Genomic DNA, 20,486 nt, shown 5'->3' on the forward strand with positions numbered 1-20,486 from the left:
GCTTTCACAAAGATCGTCAATAATTTCTAGTTTCCAAATTAAAATAGGTTTGTCATCAGTACTTCTATTATAAGACGTTTCTGTTGAATGTGATCATGCCTTCTCTATCAAAAGACAATGTGCCTGACTTTCTTGAAATCTCACCTTTCTGGGTCTCTGTACCCCGCCTGACTGTCCTTCTGATGTTATTCATCATTCCAGTCCTTTGTCAATCATCAGATGTCCGTGCCAAGGGTTCCATTCTTAGCCTTTGCCTATTTACTGCTTTCCCGAATCTGTACCTCCAACGCAGACTTCTCTGTTGGGTTATGAACATATATATCCTATTTTCTGTCATTTATATGCATATATGCACAGACACTGTAATTTCTGCTTTTATTCAAATCGATTTTCATATCTAGCTTCCTTTCTCCACTTGATTCTCTACAACTAGAAAACTGAATACTGGGAGCCCTGAAAATCTTGCTAAATGTCTCCAACTCTAGGCCCCCCCTATTCAGGCCCATTCACTGTTGGGGTTTCAAGAGACATTCTAGAAACATGGTCTATGAAGATGATCTGCATCAGAAGTACCAAAAGTGGGGATGCAATAAAAATGCAGAAACCAATTTGCTTTTGGTTTGTAAAAAGTTAAGATTTGACTGAATACCATCTGGTCTAGATCATTTGTAAAAGATTTTAAATTAAAAGCTTAGTTCCAAACATGGAATAGTCCATTTCTTTGTTTCAAACTGCTAATTTAGTTATTTTGGGAACGATTTCTTCCCAAACTAATTAACAACTAAATGATTACTAACTCTCAATATAAACCTTATCAAAACAGTTTTGAAAGATGAAATACATTTCATCCTCTTGACCATATATCTATTTACCTTTTCAAATTTGAATATGTGGGTTGTGATCAGAATTTAAATAAGACTAGTAACTTTGTTTTAGACATATATGTGTGTATGTAATGGATAGAAAAATATATATTTTTTTAATTTGAGAGAGAGACAGAGAGCGTGCACGCATGTGAGCAGGGGAGAGGGGCAGAGGGAGAGAGAGAGAATCTTAGGCAGGCTTCACGCTCAGCACTGGTTTAGTCCAACATGGGGCTCAATCCCGCAACACTGGGACCATGACCTGAGCCAAAATCAAGAGTCAGACACTCGACCAACTGAGTCATCCAGGCGCCTCTGGATTGAGATATTTGAAAAGAAATGCACTGTGGTCTTTGTTTGGCCAAATGTTTGAAAGCCACTAGTTCAACCTATTGCAATACATCCTTTCGCTAAAGAACACTTACCATATCAAATCTCTAAGCAAGCCAAAAAAAAAAATGCTGTGCTTTTTTTCCTACTTCACATGAGCAAAGAGCAAAGTAACTCTCTGCAAGGTCAAAGTCTAAAATGTGTTTTGTGTAGACCCTTTCTTCTCAATCATCAGTAAAAATAAATTTCCCAATTGCCATTCGTGTTTGCACTTCACTACTTTTGAAGGCCAGAGCCTTTGTAACATATTAAACAGTAGAAGTCATTAAGCCAGTACAAAGCAAGGCGAGGGCTGGCTGGAGGCTACAGGACCTGGGCTATCATTGCCCTGGGCGGAAGGGTGTGCCCTTGCCTGAGGACGCGTCCTTGCACGACAGCTTCTGGAACTTCAGCAGCGCCCTCTATCACCCTGCAAATCAAGCAGTTCTGCATTCTAGGGCATATTAGCCCCACCAGGCTAGTGAGCAGTCTGTAAAAAGGGGCCCTAATGTTCTCAAGCCATAGGATATATGAAACCAGAATGAACCCTAATGTACAGTATGGCCTTGGGGTGATAATGACATGCCAAGGTAGGCTCATTCATTTTAAGGATTAGATGCTCTGGTGGGGAATGTTGTTAATGCGGGGGGGGGGGGGGTGTGTGAAAATGCACGTGTGGGGGCAGGAGGTACATGGGGACTCTCTGTACCCTCCCCCTCAATTCTGCTGTGAACTAAAACTTCTCTACAAAATAAAGTCTAGTATTTTTGTAAGGGGACTTCAAGTGTATTTGAAAACTGAATTCTCCTTTTCAATAACTAATGCTATAGTTTGCATTGCCTAGGGCCCCTCAATTTCCCTCATTCTTGCCAGAGTCTTTCAGATTATTTTATCATTCAGGACAAGCATCAGAAATAAAAGGCAAGCCCACCTTTTCCCCCCAGCCCTGGGGAGAATGAATCCTCACAGAGGGTTTGAGTTACAGATGTTGTGTCTCCCTCAGGACTTCTTTGTTTCCATTCCAGCCAAGCTTTAGCACATGAGCAAGAACTAGGATGTATGGGAAAAACAGACAAGGAGAAAAAGCTGAAGAGTTTCCACTGCTGAAAACAGACAGTTTCACACCTGCCTCGCTGGCATACAAGACTTCTTAAAGTCATAAAGGTCTCAACACCCAGCAACCTTTCTGTGTCGCTGGATCGCCTCATCGGACACACAAGGCGTCTCACTGCTGCTTTGGCTGGTGTTCTCCCGTCCCATTTTAAGTCCGTGCCAAAGAGCGGATGGTCGCAGCTTTGTTTTAGAAGAATATCAAATGATTTTCTGAGATTGGTCATTCTAAGAGGGGGGAAGGCAGTTCATACGCAGTTCAGAGGTACAACAGATTTAGTCGTATTTCGGATTGGGGGCATTTTCCCCGCCTTCCATGTGTGCTGACTGGTGACACACTGAGAACTCTATTTCTTTCTTGATATAAGGAAGCATCACCTTTTGATGGATGTGCTTAAAGTATATCTAAGCTCCTGGAGGTTGCCTTTCTTCCTGTTCCATTCCATGCCCCTGACACCCATTTTTGTTCATTGCTCTGGAATAACAATAGCTAGTTCTTATATAGCACCTTCTATATGCCCAGTAATATTTGGATCCATCCACATAATAACTTACTTAATCTTCATAACAACCCTATGAGACAGATACCCTGTAACATAAGGTAACATAAAATAACCCTAAAATGTCCTTGCTTCTCTGATAGCCTGTGAATTCCTTAAGGTTGGGGACTTCGTGTTTTTGCTGCCTTGTCGGTTGTAGATAGCACATTTCTGGACATGAGAATTTAAGGGAACTTCCTGTTTACTCAGGACAAAATATTCCCAGCCTGGTGTACTGACAGCCTACTAAAAAGAAACAGCTAGAGAATGGAATTATGGAATGTGTCAGGGTCCCAACCAAAGAGCAACTTATGAAGAAAAGGAGTGGGTGGGGGGAACAACTTTCACCCTGTCAGCTCTTAGGGGATATCAGGCTGACTAAGGGGGCAAGGGAAGGATTGGACAGAGCCAGTTAAGCTTTGCGAACATAGTCCTCAAGTCCAGAAATCAAATAAGACCCCAGTGAAGAATCACTCATATTCACAATACACATCAAAATTAATTAATTTGGTAAACATTGAATCCTAACTGTGCCAATTACCTAGTACACAGCTTATCTCAACTCTCTGGTTAGAGTTAAAATAATCCAGTGGAAAGAATAAACATTTTTTTAAGTCTATTTATTTATTTTGAGAGAGAGGGAGAGAGCATGGGGGGGGGGTGGAGAAAGGGGGAGAGAGAGAGAATCCCAAGCAGGTTCCTCATTGTCTGCACAGAACCCACCCCGGGGCTCAGTCCCAGGAACTGTGAGATCATGACGTAAGCCGCAATCAGGAGTCAGGCCCTTAACCAACTGATCCACCCAGGTGCCCCAAGAAAACATTTTAGTATCAGAGAGAGCTAGCTTGGGTCAGATTTCAACTCTTGGACAAAATACTTAACTGCTCTTGGCCTTTCTCTCTCTCTCTCTTTCATCCCCCCACTCCTGCCACCAAAATGGGGTAGATCTACCCCGTAGAGTCATAGCAGACGTTATTAAATACACCGGCACATGCAAAATACAGGATCTGCAAGAGATGCTCTATAGACTGGTGACTACAACCATCAATGCGTCCTTTTTCCTCCTCCTTCAATGGCCAAATCAAGCTACTCCTCGGCATGCATCTAAACTTCACTAGGCAAAGCCAGACGGAGAAAGACTACAATTTGGGTGTATTCAGTAACTTCCATTCTCAAGCTTAAAAGTGATTTCAGAAATCCATTGGTGCCAACAGAGCTTTTCGTGCAACATTTTTCCTTTCCATTCCTTATTTTATCCTTGTCAGTGGAGGTGGTCACCACCTGCTCGTTCTTTTTCTTGTTCAGGCTTATCTGAGGCACCGTCCCTAAGCAATGTGAGAAGGTTGTAGAGACAGGATGATGAACATTTAGAAGGTATCACCCTCTGCAGCAGGGTGTCACGACAAAGCACCAACGTTGTGGTGTTCCTATACTAAAGGTATGCAACACATCTGTGATAAAGGGTTTTATTTCTTTGTACATAAAAGCAGAATAACTTTGCTATTTTTTTGTATCAGGCATATTTTTATGAGGTTTTTTTTTTACTTAAAAAGTATTTTCCATAGATTCGTAATATTTTCCCATTCAATTCTTTTGAAATTTATTTTTAAAATAATTTGGGGGCATTATAGGCAGTGTTTTCATTGGTTCATGAACAGAGAGACAAGTAGAATTAAATAATTAGCACTTTCGCTCATCTGAGGGTGAAAGGAAATGTCACATTTAATGTGCTTCTGAGTGATGCAGGAATAGCATTCTATAGAGTCTATCAGAAAGTTTCCCAGGTGAAATGTGCTATATTAAGCATGGAAAACAAGTTTCTAGAAGCATGACCTCTCTTTTCCTTCTATATGGTTCAAATTTTAAACTCTGGAAAGAATATTTTTGAAGTAGGACAAAAGTCAATTATTCATCAAAGCAAGACTTTTAAATTGCCAAGAAGACAAATTGTCATGTCTGCTTTTCATTTTTGTTACACACGGCAATTTGGAGAGAAGTATTTATTTATCTCTGGGGGCACATGGACTTCTTCTGAATGAAGTTTCAAATTGGGCCACAGTATCAATATATTCATATTAATGAACACTCTTTCAGGTCTCAGTATATTAAAATATAACAACTCCCTTGAAATTTAATTTCAAAAGGCAATAACATAGGTTTAAACCATCATTTACCCTTCGTCCCGTTACTCTACTAGGCTACATAAATCCTATAGCCAGTTACCAACCCAATGAATTATCATCCTAATCTTGAGTTACGATGGAGGGTACAGACTTGAGATACAGTTTTATATAAAGTACAGTTTTATATAAAGTACAGTTTTATATAAAGAATAAATGCCTAAAGCTACAGGCCTCTACTGTCATCTGAGAAGATGTGGTCTTTACTCAAGTAACAAAAGTCCCTATGCTGATGAGTGTACTTGGCCAAAGCAGAAGATTAATGTCAACAGAATCCCAGGTTCAACACATTAGGAGCCTGTTGGACTGACACACACTTACCCCTACCTCCAGTTAACTTCTCAGTTCATCAGAATTATTACAATGCCTCAAAATATGTGCCTTTCAGACAGAGGATCAAAATAGGGAAGTCAAGTACGGTGACCACTCATACACAAACATTAAGTGTTATTCAAACAAATTAATGGTCACAGGTTTTTCAACACCCATAGAAAGTAAAATGTCCAAAAACTGAAGCCATCATGTTTTCATGAGAGAAACAATGCCTAAACCAAGTGCTGGTTGAACCACAGGGCACATATGATTTGGGCAAATCTTTCTACTTGGAGAGAAATAGAATAGGCAGAAGGGATTCTACTTGTTTACTTAACATGAACTAATTTTGTGTAAGGTTGCGATTTAACATTAAAGCAATCTTTAGCAGAGAAAAAAGTGAGATACATCTCTATGCCTATGAGTGCTTTTATAATCCTAGACTATCAACATCAAGAAAATGTAGATAAAGATGAATATATGCACGTATTCTTTTCATATCCCTCTACTGGCTCCGTGAAGACAAAGTACAGTTTTATATAAAGAATAAATGCCTAGAGCTACAGGGCAGCCTGGATTTAAATATTTTTGCCTTAGAGGTACAACCTTTGAACGCTGGTACAGTCATGTGTGAAATAGACACAACCCCATTTAGATCATGAGGTTGTTACAAGGTCTAGATAAATCACCCCATGTAATGATTCCCCTAAAACAGGAGATCTTTAATAAGTATTAACACAATATAAAAAAATAGAGTTATGCAGTGCATTCCTTGAGGGGAGGGGTGATATTTTTACATTTTCCACAGAAACCAGGTTTGTTATCTTACAAATAAAAGGTAAAAAGGTAAAAGGTAAGATGTGCAAGGTTTGGATTCAAATAATAAAAATCACAAAAAATATTTCCAGAGGGGAATGTTGATGGCAAACAGCCATAGCTGAAAACTATTTCATGAATAATTTACTGTGATCACTTGCATTGACACGAAAACGCTAAAGTATAATCCTGTCCTGAAGAAGGCAAAGCAAAAATGCATGCTTACAGCTAAACTGCACATTAGAAATAGCAAAGGTGGCCCCTGGAGAAAATGCATCGTGTCAAACGACACGGTCATAGACTGAAGAGTCAGTAAACCATCTGTGGTTGGTACTTAGAGTTCAGATATCATACATGGATAACCTGATACTATAAGAAAACACCGCTGGTTATGAGAACATCAGCCTCTATTCTGCCTGGGCTACAGAGCAGGTTAAAATATGTTGAAAGAAACCCAGATGCGTATTAATTCAATTAGCAACAGATGGTAACAAAGCGTGTAAGACTCATACACTGCAGAGAGCCTCCTTATACCGTATGCTCCATTTGGAGTGACAGAACCAAGGAACGATGCGCAGCATGGTGTGGTAAATAACGTGGATTGCCACAGCACTTCCCTACCAAAGATTTTTTTCTGGTTTTGGCTCTGGCTCTGAAGCATCTGTGAGAAACAGGGTCTCTGATATTGGGGAATCACCCCCAAAATCCCCTTTTAGATTCAATGTAGTTCCTCATCACTCTTTTGGCCCATCAATCTCCTCGATCTTGAAGTAGAGTGCATTTAATTGATATTTATTGAACAGCTAGCAACACCTGCCAGCAAAATATTGTGCTAGATACTATTTAGGACCAAAGAAGATGGTTACATTTAAGCCACAGATCCCTGCCTGCCTTCATTTATTGACTTTTCATCCTTGTTAGATGCATCACTAACCACCATCTCACGGAACTTTAACTACATTCTAGCAGCACCATTTTCATCCATGAGGAGTGCACAGCTCTGAGAGATCAGGTCAAAACTTACAATCTACCAAGAGAGTATTGTTATAAACATTCATAACGAATTTTGGAATAAGAATATTGTAGTTTAAAGGCTCTACTGGGTCACTTGCTAATTGTGCAACATTTGGCACACTGATCTTCATGGCATTGGCAGGATCAGGCATCCAGGGTTCTCCTGAACAGCCTTGGTTGACACTTACTGTTTTAGAGTAAGTGTGGATAGTGCCCCTTTTCAGTTTGGACCATCAATTATATAGCCATTCCATCCCCCCAAATCAGCTTCCCCAAGTGCAGACCAAGAATAAGTAGAACACTTTCCTTATACAAATATTGTTGAGCATCAATGTGGTAGATGAAGATAAAGCTCTTAGCATAAAATATGACACTTTATCAAAAAGGTGTTCTATTGTTTATCATCATCATTATCACCATCACCATCATCACCATCATCACCACCATCATCATCATCATCACCATCATCTAGTAAGCCAGGGTAAATGTGTTCTGGTATTTTAAGAGGTGAAAGACTAACTCCAGCAGGATCTGAAAAGCCTTGTGGATGGGACATCAGGTAGATGTGTCTATGTGTGGAGCAAGATGTGTAGAGGATCCAGCGTGGAAGGTATTAGAAACTGTAATTAGGGAGGCAGCTGGATGGCACAGTCGGTTGAGTATCCAACTCTTAATTTAGGCTCAGGTCATGATGTCATGGTTTGTGGGATTGAGACTGGAGTTGGGCTCTGCGCTAAGAGCATGGAGCCTAATTGGGGTTCTCTCTCTCTCTCTCTCTTTCTCTCGGTCTCTCTCTCTCAAAATAAATAAACAAACATTTAAAAAAATAACTATAATTCATGACTGAATTATTGGGGATCTGATAGGTCAGGATGAAGAGTTTGGTCTCTTTTATTATATTTTCAGGGGAAATTAGTGAAGATTTCTGAAATGAAAACTGACATCATCATATCTATCTTCTAGGACACAATTCTTATCTCAGCATCTCCCCCACTGCCAGCTCATTCTCCACATTCTGTCACTGCCATCCCGTCTGCCACTGTGTCTTTCCTTGGCTACTTGAAAATAGCACCATGTCTGTGCCCCTCCCTCCATTCCCACCCGGAGCCTTGTCTCTGGCCACCACCATCTCCCATCTGTATGTTCCACCAGCCTAGGTCCTCACTGCTCCCCCACTTATACTCTTATACCCCAACCTCAGTCTATTCACTACAGAGAAGCTAAAATCCTCCTTTTTGTGTGTTTCCTTAAAAAAGTTCTTTTGGGAATAATTTCAGATTTGCAGGAAAGTTATGAAGCTAATATGAGAATTCCTGAACACTCTTCACCCTACCTTCCCATTGTTACTATCTTCATAACCATGGTACCTTCATCAAAGCTGAGAAATGGACACATTCCTACAGACTAAACTACAAACCGTATTTGAATTTCACCTATTTTCCCACTACTATCCCATCTCAAGATCCAATCCAGGATACCATGTTGTATTTAGTTGTTATACCTCCACAGTCTTCTCTAACCCAAGAGAGCTTTTTGGTCTTTCTTTAATTCTTCATGACCTTGACAGTTTTGAGAGCCCTGGCCAGACGTTTTGTATAATATACCTCAATTTTTCTGTTTTCTCATGGTCATGCACTTGAGGGTGATTACAGAAGTGAAATGTCTTTCTCATCACACCTTATCAGGGGTGAATCTCTTAGCCCATTCGGGATGCTATAACAAAATACCCCAGACCAGGAAGCTTATAAACAACAGAAATTTGTTTCCCATAGTTCTGGAGGCTGGAAGCCTGAGGTCAGGATACAAGTGTGGGTGGGTAAGGATCCTTTCTGCGTTGCTGACTTCTTGTTGAGTCAGCATATGGTAGAAGGGATGCCTCCTCTAATAAAGGTCCTAATACCCACAGAATTCACATAACTTACATCTGGTGATGTCAACCTTCATCACTAGATCTTTTTGTGTCTACGAGTTTCTCCACTCCAGAATTACTACTGTTTTTTCCATTTTCTATATTCTGTTCATTAGAAACAAGTCACTAAAGCCAGCCAGGAACTCAGAGGAAAGATCTACATTTATTGTTTGGAATTTATGTGTAAGAAATATGTATCCCCTTTCCTTTATTTATTTATTCAATCATTTATTTAATTATTTTAGACTAATGGGTATTTATTATCTAATGTCCTTATTTTAAATTTATTTATTTTGAGAGAGAGAGAGAGAGAGAGAGAGAGAGAGAGAGCCAGCCAGCAGGGGGAGGGGCAGAGAGAGAAAAAGGGGAGAGAGAATCCCAAGCAGTCTCCATGCTATCAGTACAGAGCCCAATGTGGGCTTAACCCCACAAACCATGAGATTGTGACCTAAGCAGAAATCAAGAGTCAGTCACTTAATCGACTGAGCCACCCAGGCATCCCTATTATATAATATGCCTTTATAAACACAGATCATATGCTAGCACTTGTCTGCCTTAAGTGCCCCAATGACTTCCCTTTACTCTAAATAAAACTCAAACCCCTCTGCAAAACTAGTGGACCCTCCCCGCCCATTAGCCTTTGCTTGAACTTGTCATATTGTTCCCTTGTTCTCACCTGGGGATAGGGAACTGCTTGGTCTCTGCCAGGAATGCTCTGATCTCTGACCTTTTGCATTCATGTCTCAGCTTAAAGGCCACCTATTCAGAGAAGCCTCTTTTGATGACATGCTCCAAAGTAACCCCAGTTAAAATCACTTATTCCCCTTAGACAGCACCTGTTTTAAGTGGAAATTATTACTATTTTAGCGATTCAGTTTATTGTTTGTTCCTTGCCCTGCCTCCCACTATAACGTAAGCCTTTTGAGAACAGGAACTTCATTTCACTGCACGTAGCACCCAGAATAATATCTAGGGCACAGGAGATAATGGACTTGGATGAATGTGCATAAACAGATGAATGATGGGGGCCAGAGAGACCTGAGACAGGAAAACGGGTTGGAAAAACACTGTAATAATCAAGGCAGGAGGCCGGGAAGACTTCAATGCAAAGGCTTATAATTTGCTGACCATGCTATTGGTTACAGGCTCATTACTCTTTCATTTCTAAAGATGTTTCCCTTCTTAATTGAGGATGATTAAATCTCACGCTCTGAGTTAGGGATCTGCCTGTAGTTAAGCGAAAAAGCTACATTTATAGTGGTTTTTTTTGGTGACACTCCTCAGAACCAATAACATAGGACCCTTAATTTCTCCTGTTCTGGCATTAATCACTTTGTTACGAGTGTGTGTTTGTTTTCTAGCTTTCCTGCTGCATTCATAGTTCCTTGTGAGTGGGGACTGGGCTGATGGGTTTATCCCCAGATCTAGGATGGAACTGCCAACTCAATATGGTATGAGGTGGAACTAATCAAGTCCTTGACTATTTAATCAAAAGATGATTAGGACATACCAGATAAAGGGTTAGTATCCAAAATCAAAAAGAACTTATCAAACTCAACACCCAAAAAACAAATAATCCAGTGAAGAAATGGGCAAAAGACATGAATAGACACTTTTCCAAAGAAGACATCCAGATGGCTAACAGACACATGAAAAAAAATGCTCAACATCACTCACCATCAGGGAAACACAAATCAAAACCACAATGAAATACCACCTGGCACCTGTCAGAATGGCTAAAATTAACTCAGGCAACAACAGATGTTGGCAAGGATGTGGGGAAAGAGGAACCCTTTTGTACTGCTGGTGGGAATGCAAACTGGTGAAGCCACTCTGGAAAACAGTATGGAGGTTCCTCAAAAAATTAAAAAGAGAACTACCCAACGACCCAGCAATTGCACTAAGAGGTATTTATCCAAAGGATACAGGTGTGCTGTCTAGAAGGGGCACATGCACCCCAATGTTTACAGCAGCACTATCAACAACAGCCAAGGTATGAAAAGAGCCCAGATGTCCATCGATGGATGAATGGATAAAGAAGATGTGGTGTGTGTTTATACACACACACACACACACACACACACACGTGTGTGTGTGTGTATATATATATATATGTATACACACACACACACACACACACACACACACACACACACACACACAATGGAGTATTACTCAGCAATCAAAAAGAATGAAACCTTGCCATTTGCAACAACATGGATGGAACAAGAAGGTATTATGCTAAGCAAAATTAATCAGTCAAAGGAAGACAAATATCATATGACTTCACTCATACATGGAATTTTAGATACAAAACAGATGAACGTAAGGGAAAGGAAGCAAAAACAATATAAAAACAAAGAGGGGACAAAACATAAAGAGACTCTTAAATACAGAGAACAAACTGACAGTTGCTGGAGGGGCTATCGGTTGGGGAGGGGATGCTAAATGGGTAAGGGGCATAAGGATGACACTTGTTGGGATGAGCACTGGGTGTTATACATAGGGGATGAATCACTGGATTCTACTCCTGAAATCATTATTACACTATATGCTAACTTGGATGTAAATTTAAAAATAAATAAATAAATACATAATTTAAAAAGGATGATTAGGAAATATTTTTGAATTTTTACTTCCAACAAATAAGCTCTTTAAAGGAAGGCATTCTCAATCACGTGATGGATGTTTTAGCATCCTGGTTGCAGTTAATTTCCAAGTATTTGCCATTATTATGCCCTATGTACAAAACCCTAAAATTCCCAGAATGCTTTCAGGCTCCACTGTGTCAAGATTTCCAAATGTATAACAACTGCTATAATCTGAATGCCTATTTTTGTTTGGGGCTGGTGTTTTTTTCTTTTAAGATTTTTTTTATTTCTAATTTTTTCCCTAGTTTTATTGAGATGTAATTGACGTGTAACATTGCATAAGGTGTACCACACAGTGATGTGATCTACATATATTCTGTTTACCGTTTGGCATTTATTCACGGTGCCATAGCATCTTTTAATGTGATTTTAGCTTATTCACTTGCAATGAAACAGGGCTGAGCAAACAGAACTCTGAACTCCTCTACTATAGAATACTTAAAAGAAAAAAATTATCCATTTAAAGTTGATCAATCAGAATTCTTTGCAAGAGCTACTATCTTTTTTCCCTCTTTCAACCCTTAACCTGTTGGGGCAAAATAATAATAATAATAACCTGAGAAATCCTGTATTTACAACTTGCTATTTACCTAAATATTAGTGCTCCTGTAAAAACACAAATTTTCCTTTTTTCTGTGTTTTTTTTTCAAGTTTGCAGTAGTAACTGCAAATGATCTTTTATGAGGAAAAGCCCCAAAAAATCACAAAATAGAATCTCCAATTTGATGATGACATCAACAGGAAAATAGAATTTAGTACACAGGCAGCTTTTCTGGCACAAATCCATTCTGTTTACTGATGTCTATCTTATTAAATATGCTTCCCATCAAATTGGGAGACCATCACTTGTCCTCTTAGAGAAGAAAAGCTACATCATTAGGTAAGTAGAGAGAACAGCTTGCTGAATAATGCATAGTTTTTAGTATTAACGACTCAACAGCTACATCCATACAGATTCTAATAGTTCACATGGTGCTTGTTACCTTGGCAACCCAATGAATGATAACAATTGCATGGAAAATGGTGTACTTGTTTTAATATACCCTATGATAGTAAGTTCCTAGAAACCTGAGAGGCTAATCTATGTGCTCAATCTGGGAATGCCAGGTTATCAGAGACAGTGACCTGGCAACCTATTTCCAGGAGACATCCTGAGTAAAATGCGAAAAAGATTTGGGGTAGATGGCTAAGTCCTAGAATGCTGAGAGAGACCTCACGGACATATTGCGATACATGAATGTCCAGACACTTGGGCTTAGTTTGAAACATGGGTTCAGGACAAACTGAGGGTTGATGGGAGGTGGGAGGGAGGGGAAGGTGGGTGATGGGTCTTGAGTAGGGCACCTTTTGGGATGAGCACTGGGTGTTGTATGGAAACCAATTTGACATAAACTTCATATATTGAAAAAAAAAAAAAAGAAACATGGGTTCAGGAATGGAAGGGAATGTTTTGTGTGATGCTAAGCCAGGATGAAGCCACTCAGATATCCTCAGGGCAATTATCCGATCCATGGGTAACAGTCTGCAAACTAGAAGAGCTAGGTCTCTGCCTGGTAGCACAACCAAAGTTCTGATGACTCGTGGAAGCTCGTGAACATCCTCTTCCACTCTTCGTGGGGTGGGAGAAGCAGGAGAGAAGCAAGCAGCGGTTGTGGCAGGTGGGAGAAGAGAAACAGTGGGATGTGTCATTTCTCCAGGAGCAGTGGTGATGAGGGCCCACCATCCTGCAAAGCAAGGAATACAGAGAGGACGCGAGGAGGAGTGCTGTACGTCCACGTGGCACAGCCATGTGATTCGGGAAGAGGAGACCAAATGGTTTGGCGTCTTAATCCCCGTGGACCTGAGCCACCAGGGCTCACCGGTCTCATGACAAAAGCCTGGGAAAGCAAAGTCACGCAAGCATTTATAAGAGCAGCTACCATTCAGCACATATTCAGCAACTGTCATTAGAGGTAACGTGCATACAAACCGGTTTTCTAAGACAAGTTTCCAATATTTTCTCATTGTGACTTTCCACATCAGGGCTCTCCACATCACCCCCCTCAGACAAAGGGAAAACGATGAATATAATGGCCATCCTTGCCCTTCCTTTTGGTGGGAAGAAGTCAATAGAAGATCCAACAATAATGAGAGTAATAACTGTTATTTTTCACAGATGCTTTTTTCTAAAGCGGTCATGGTAGAATTGCATCTTCAGGCTGTTGGATGGCTCACGCCAGAAGTGTCTCCATGCGAGCTGGTGAGTTCTACCAGCTCAGGGCAAGTGTTTCTCAGGGGGAAGTCTGCAGACTCCTGAGGGTTCGGTTCCCGAGGTCCATTCCAAACGCACATTCCAGGGCTCTGTGTCCAGTTAACCTGCTGGAAGGGGACCCACGTGTCTGTATTTTCACGAGACCCTACAGGGATTTCTGATGCATGCTAATTTGAGTGAGCATTCTTTTTTTAATGTGTCAACCTATCCGCAAATCCTGACAAACAGTAGAAAACTGAACTCTAAGTTGTATCTCGTGAAATGTTTTTGTCAGGGGAGAAGAAGAAGAACACAGAGAAACAAAGTCCAACAGTAAAAAAAAAAAAAAAAAAATGCCATGAAGGAAATAAACCTTATTATCCGATTCCCAGTCTTCGTACCCAGGTAGAACTGTTATTATTAGCTCCTCAGATATCCTTGGAAATACCTTACGAATATACAAAGAGAACGGTTCACACATGCATGTATACATACCCCGGGAGGCAGAAAAAGAATGTAGCTATACTATAACAGTGTCGTGTAACTTGCTCTTTTTCATTAAAATATATCTAAAGACCAGGATTCCATAAGTACATCTGTAGGCTTTCCCTCATTTAGCCACAGTTGCATGTAATTCTAGGAAAGGGAATGTAATTTATAATCTATAGCCATTAATAAATGTAGTTCATCGAATTCACTGCTGCCATTTACGCTGTTTCTAGCATTTGTGACTACAGAAGCAGTGAATGATGTCTCCCAACATTTCAGAATACTGGTGTCATTAATTCGTCAATAATACCATGTCATTCGTTTGCCTCCTCTCTCTCTCTCTTCTTTCAAGAGACAGACCCTTTTCTAAAACTCTACTTTTCAACTGTCCTATTTTTTTTCTCCTTTGTCCTAAATGTGCCTTAGTGGTCTGCTCGATGCAGCCTCCCTGATGTAAGGTGACCCGTGTGTCTCCATGGCGTGTGACCACTATTTTCCTCTGTACGAAGAAATCTGAACATACGACGTCTAAGCATTACGTAAGTGTGAGAATTAAAAACAAGAGCGCACATCAATCTATTGGATTCAAAGGCTCTCTTTTAGATTCTAAACAACATTGAGAATTTTAAATAATGTCTGGACGTCCTCTGCTGAAGAGAGATCGGAAACTGTATAATGTTGTACAAATACCATTCCGACAGAATGCTAACACGCCCAACGCCTCACTTGCATTGCACAAACCTCCGTGTGCCTGAGGTGTGCATGATCCTTTAAGAGTGTGAAAAACACTTTCGTATTCATCATCCTGGTTTAAAAGCTAGAAAATACTCAACTTAGTTTAATAACCTACTGACGAATGATGCCTTTTGAACCTCCAAACATGAAATGTGCCATTTCAAGTGTCTCTCTTTATCCAAGAATCGTATATATCGTATGCCACCTACATTTCTTTCTCCGGAGTGACAATTTCCATTTGAAACAGCTTAAATTAATAGCCTTCTCTGTTTGGCTTCTCCCCTCTGTGAAATAATTCAGAGCTTCTAGGCACTCTGTTTTTATAAGTAAGCAGCCACGAAAGATTAAAAAAGAATTCAGCACAATGAATTTTCTTGGCAAAATAATGTATTAGCTAAATGGTGCCTATTAAATCACCTGTGCCCCTGGCAGCTGGTTTAGGGCTATACAATAAATGACAAAATAAGCCTGTGTGAAGATTTTTCAATATTCTGCCATGTGGTTATGGATTTCAGAGTTTCTTCCTGTCAGTTTTATGCCGCATTTCTTTACAAACCTGACAGGCAGCTGACAAGGCAGGGAAAAGTTAGAAGATGTGGTTGGTGGTGAAATGTAACACATATTTTTTTTTTTTCCTTCAGGAGAATAAAACATTTAGTCTAAGTGCACAAAATCTGGGTTAGAACTTTGAGGAATTCACGAACCATCTCCCTCGGTCGGACTGTCCGGCCCTGAGTCCGTCACCTGCTTGCTCTAAAACCGAGGGCAGGCTGTTGGGCCTGCCTGTGCCTCAGTTTCCTCATGCACGGAAAAATCCTTCCAAGGCTGTCGAGGGTTGGGAGGAGTATTTGGGACTGAGCAGGGCATTGTAGCTGCAATAGTAATGGTCTGGAATCACAGAGCTTTCTGGTAGGTTCTAGGGAGGAGTATTAGCGTTTCCGAGTGTATGAAAAGACAACTAGAGTTGGATTGGGATACTTCCACTAAACCCTTGGTTCTCCAAACAGTATGGCGAACAAGCATCAACACTGACAATAGTTTGAACACACGGATGGAAATGGAAAGACTATGTAGAGAGGAAAGAGGAGAATATACACCCGCTGCCCCCTCGGTTTATCATGATCCTGGCCCTTCTGACACTGTTCATTAACGTGTTTGCTTCGGTCTTCACTGGAGACCCAAACTCTCTCCCTCAGGCCAACTCTTCCTGCAGGGGTTCCAGCTGCTTTTCTCGCTCGGGCCCCTGCTGCCACTGGGGGCCACCTCCTACACGGAGGAAAAGTGCGGTGTCTTCTGAAGGAAGTGGACACCGAACGCTGAGCTTTCAGGTCAGCGATCAGAACTGCCTTGCGGCCTCTGGAGGGAAACCAGAAACAAGGGGGCTTTGTTTTGTCTCCTATGGTGGTGTCCCCTTTAAGCGCCCGGAACTGTCTTCTCCCCAGACCACAGGGAACAGACACTTGTACTGTGAAAGGAGGAGGTGAGAAAGTAACCTACACAGTGCACAGCAACTGTGGAAACGGAAAACAGGAAGACTTTTTGTAATTCCTATTTTTAAAGTTTATTATTTATTTTCAGAGAGAGAAAGAGAGAGAGTGTGTGTGCGAATGGGGAGGGGGAGGAGGGAGGGAGGGACAGAACCCCAAGCAGGCTCCATGCTGTCAGTGCACAGCCTGACACAGGGCTTGATCCCACGAACTGCGTGACCATGACCTGAGCCGAAACCAAGAGTCAGACGCCCAACTGACTGAGACACCCAGGTGCCCTGAAAGAATTTTTTTTTTAATGGGAGAAAGTATGTGAGTAAGAAATGTCATTTTAGGAAACAAAATCCTTATAGAATATAACTAGTCAGTGAGCCCCACAACAGGACAGAATCAAGTAATCAGCACGGGCTGGACCCCACTGCCCCTGGTTCGCAGGCTCAAACGATGCTCTCCTTGTGAACACAGTCTGATGGTCGAAGATAGACTGACTCGTATTTGTACCACCTTTCTCCAAGTACAAGTAACATTTAAGCTTAGATATGATACTTAATAGAAGTAAGAAATAAACCTGGTTATGTTTTATCTACGTTCCACTTAAAAATTGTTCTTAAGTGATCATATGCTTTACGTGAAGGTTAGAGTTTAAGAACTCTGGCCGGAAAATAACAATACGGTGCTGGTTGAATCAATGGCCTGGCAACGACAGATTACCCGCCAAGGAGCAGGCTTGCCCCCACCCCCCACTTCTAGATAGCGGGGTGAAGGGCTGCCAGAGTTACACCTGCTTTGAGTCAGATGCAATCACTTACCAGTATAACCCTGTGTCCTCAGCATATATAGGTGTGTGTGGCCACGAAGAGCCTAGCACGGGAAAGAGGTAGAACAGTCTTTTTCTGAGTAGTAAAGGAAAAAAAACAAATCCTTTTTTATCCTCAGCCTCAGCAAGAGGGTCAGTGGGTAAACAGCAATTCTATTTTTGTTTCCTACACACCTCTGAGGAAACCCAAGAAATCAAAAATGCATTCGGAAGCCGTGGGCTCTGATCCCGAATTCTCTATCTCGCCTGACACGAGAGACACCCCTCGCAGGCAAGCCCTTCTTCCGCCACAAAGCTGAATCCGAGCACCATAAATCCTCAGCGGGAGAAGTTCCAGGAGAAAACTGATGACAGTTGCTAGTAAAAAACAAAACGAAACAAAACAAAACAAACAAAAAAACAAAAAGCAAAACAAAAAAGAAACAAACAAAGAGAAACAAACAAACAAAAAGGGGCTACTGAAAGCAGGAACCCCATTTCGGTTCACGTTTAAACCCCCCAGCTTGTCAAACTCGGGGGCTGCTCTCGACAGAGCACGTGCCTTAGGAGTATTTTCGCAAACGAGATGCTGAATCGCTTTTAGTTGCATAAAAGCATAAAAGTTTTCCTAAAGACTTTTCAGGCTGCTGCTGGTCTGAAAAGCGTCAGGTCTGTCTCCTTCCTGCCAGACACCTGTTCTCGGGGGATCTCTCAGAGCCTGGCCTCCCTGCAGGTGAGAATGAGGGCCCCAGCCACTGCTCAATCCCAAGGCCTCGGCAGCAAAGCCCAGACCACTGAACGGGCAGGGAAACCTGGCATTTTCCTTTATTCTCCCTGCAGGCCTCAGCTGTTCTTTCCTGGACCCCTCGTGGGCGGCGGGCTAACACACACAATTCAATTTTCAGGGCTCACAAAAGACTGCACTCCAGAAGCATAGGTCATTTGCACCTCCCTGTCTCCCTGCAGGTCTCTGTTTTGTCCCCAGGGCGGGGAGGGAACAGGCAAACACCTGGAAGTGAGTGAGATGGGGCTCTGGCATCGTGCGGCTCCCCGGGAAAGGATACACAGCCGCTGCAAGGTCAATGTCAGCTGATGGTGACAAAGAGGACAATGAACACAAGAACCGCCGCCGTTTATTGTTACCGTTAAGCTGTCACGAAAAGAAGTCTCAGTATTTTTACCCGAGTGACGGAGGAGTTTGGTATTTTAAAAATGTATGCTCTCTTCACCTTCAGGAAAATCATACATTATGTATAGTGAGAGCTGGGCGAAGATCGTGAATTGGCAGCTAAACTTCCTTTACTGTTTGATACCAGACCGTTTTTTCTGACTGTGGTCAATATTTAAAAGCTTACATGGACATTACTCATGGTGGGAACCAATATTTTATTTTTGCTGAGACAGAGGGGCCAACTTAGAAGAGTGAGGTAAAGCGTGCCTCTGGTGGCAGGCAGGTTCCCCGCTGGGAAAAGCCCATCCCCACCCCCCTCCCGAACAAGGCTGGGCCACCAAGAGCTGGCTGGAATCTGTGGTCAACCAGGGCAGATACTCAGCTGTGAGCAGGATGGCTGGACAAGTGTTTAAAATAACTGCAAATCTTAGGGCGCCTGGGTGGGTCAGTCAGTTGAGCATCCAACTCTTGATTTCGGCTCAGGTCATGACCCCAGGGTCGTGGGATGGATGGAGCCCCATGTTGGGCTCCACACTGAGCATGCAGCCTGCTTGGGATTCTCTCTCTTCTTCTCTCTCAAAATAAGTATTAAAATAATTGCAAATCTGTACCTGATGATAGACAGTGTCGTGAGCCTCAAAGTGCCCCTATCCTGGACCTCTCTGTAGCCCAGCAGGTAAAGAAGGTTAACTCAAGGCACTAGAAGTGTCTGTAGGGTCCCTCCCCCTGGTATACAGCTGTGAGGCAGTTTGACTATCACCCCGGCCTCAATGCTTTTTCCGTATTGGACTGAATCACAGATGGACATCATAGTCGAGATGGGCCTTTACTTTCTTTCTCTCTCTCCTACGAAGCTGGAATCTGTACTCAGAGAAGCAAATCATTCTCTCTGGGCAAATCTGTAGCAAGTAAATAAAAACCCTCGGAAGAGTGCCTCAGATGTCAGTGGACTAGGGAAAGAAATCAGAGATCTGGTTCTTGAAGCAGAGAAGATATAAAGATAGAATAGAAATGAGGAGTGGGGGGGGGGGGGAGAAGAGAGAGAGAGAGAGAGAGAGAGAATGGGAAGAGTGCATCCTAAAGGTGTCCCACCTATGCCCTCCTTCTTTTCTTTTCTTCCTTCTTTCCTTATGCCTTATGGGATGTCAGGGATTGAACTGGGTCCATTCTCTCCTCCCCTCAGCCCAATTCATATGTTGAAGCCCGAACCTCCCATGTTGGATATTTGGAGACACAGCCTTTGAAGAGGTGATTAAGGTAAATGAGGCTGGTAAGGGTGGGGCCCTAGTCCCACATGACTGGTCTTCATAAGAAGTGAAAAGCACACCAGGGGTTTGCACACATGAAGAAAAGGCCACGTGAGGACACGTGCGAGCCAAGTAGAGAGGCCACCAGGGAAAGCAAATGTGTCGGCACCTTGATCTTACATTTCCGGCCCCCAGAGCTGTGAGAAAATTTGGGCTTGTTTAAGCCACCCCATCTGGGGTATTTGGTGGTGGCAGCCGGAGCCTGAAGTGACAGCAGAGTATCGTTACAATACCACCCCCAACCCCTCACTTCCCACAGTTGGACACGGTGTCTGGAGTTGTACCAGGAGGTGCTAGGGATCGCATTCCTAGGAACATCAGATTTTACATTTTTATCTCATTTCTGACCCTGGAGAATAGACTTGTTTGATGGCAAACCTGAACTGACATGCTGGGGCGCCTAGGGGGTCTGTCGGTTGGGCAACTGACTTCGGCTCAGGTCAGAATCTCACAGTTCTTGAGTTCGAGCCCCATGTCGGGCTCTGTGCTGACAGCTCGGAGCCTGGAG

General features: G+C 42.1%; 1 protein-coding gene and 1 long non-coding RNA gene across 5 annotated transcripts in view; one reads left to right on the forward strand and one right to left on the reverse strand.

The window, feature by feature from the left end:
• PRKG1 (protein kinase cGMP-dependent 1) overlaps positions 1–20,486 on the reverse strand; it is a 1,267,967-nt gene that overhangs the window by 533,561 nt on the left and 713,920 nt on the right. The window lies entirely within an intron of this gene.
• Positions 12,524–13,908, forward strand: LOC147575744 (uncharacterized). The gene is made up of 2 exons (XR_015241507.1): positions 12,524–12,643; positions 13,461–13,908. It is a non-coding gene; the product is annotated as an uncharacterized LOC147575744 (long non-coding RNA).

Source organism: Puma concolor, chromosome D2 (genome assembly GCF_028749965.1).
Source record: "Puma concolor isolate L17-30 chromosome D2, mPumCon1.1.hap2, whole genome shotgun sequence".
NCBI lineage: Eukaryota > Metazoa > Chordata > Mammalia > Carnivora > Felidae > Puma > Puma concolor.